This window comes from Penaeus monodon, chromosome 25, assembly GCF_015228065.2.
Source record: "Penaeus monodon isolate SGIC_2016 chromosome 25, NSTDA_Pmon_1, whole genome shotgun sequence".
Lineage (NCBI taxonomy): Eukaryota > Metazoa > Arthropoda > Malacostraca > Decapoda > Penaeidae > Penaeus > Penaeus monodon.
Window position 1 is genome coordinate 3,276,763 of NC_051410.1, and position 564 is coordinate 3,277,326.

The window sequence follows — 564 nt, forward strand, 5'->3', positions numbered from 1 at the left end:
CATTTAACTGACAATACCCTACGTAACTAGACCTTCGACTCACAATATAAACGACAGGAAAATGGGGATAGCATTTTTTTTTCCTATAGAACAGCTAGCTAAGTAATCAAAACAAAAGATAATCCTTTTCTATGGATTTTTATCCCAAGGTCAGATCCAACTTGGATGGGGACGGTATGCTTTAAATTTTGATTAATCAGAAACGGATATCTTATAAATGAATAAACTATTGATTAATTTCCTTATATGTATAAGCATGACTACTTTTGAACATTCTTAGGCAGTTCAGTGGCAAAAAAATGTTCCTCACAATAATATATATATTCAAAATACTATTTACATAGAAGACGCATTGTCAAAATATGGCAAAATAACTGAAAAAAAACTATAAATAGCTTTAATATAAATGCCTGTATTACAAACACAAGCATAGCTTATGCAACATGGATCTGTCCTGAGAGATTAACTTAAATGTGACAGATCTAAATGAAAAAGAACAGACTAAGAAACAGAATAGCAATCATATGTTGAATTTTGGAGGAAAAAATGCCTTTGAAACTTGAG

The 564-nt window shown here is 30.7% G+C and overlaps 1 protein-coding gene across 1 annotated transcript in view; it reads right to left on the bottom strand.

The window, feature by feature from the left end:
• LOC119589491 (transmembrane protein 104-like) overlaps positions 1–564 on the bottom strand; it is a 100,597-nt gene that overhangs the window by 16,889 nt on the left and 83,144 nt on the right. The gene's annotated exons all lie outside the window — the stretch shown is intronic.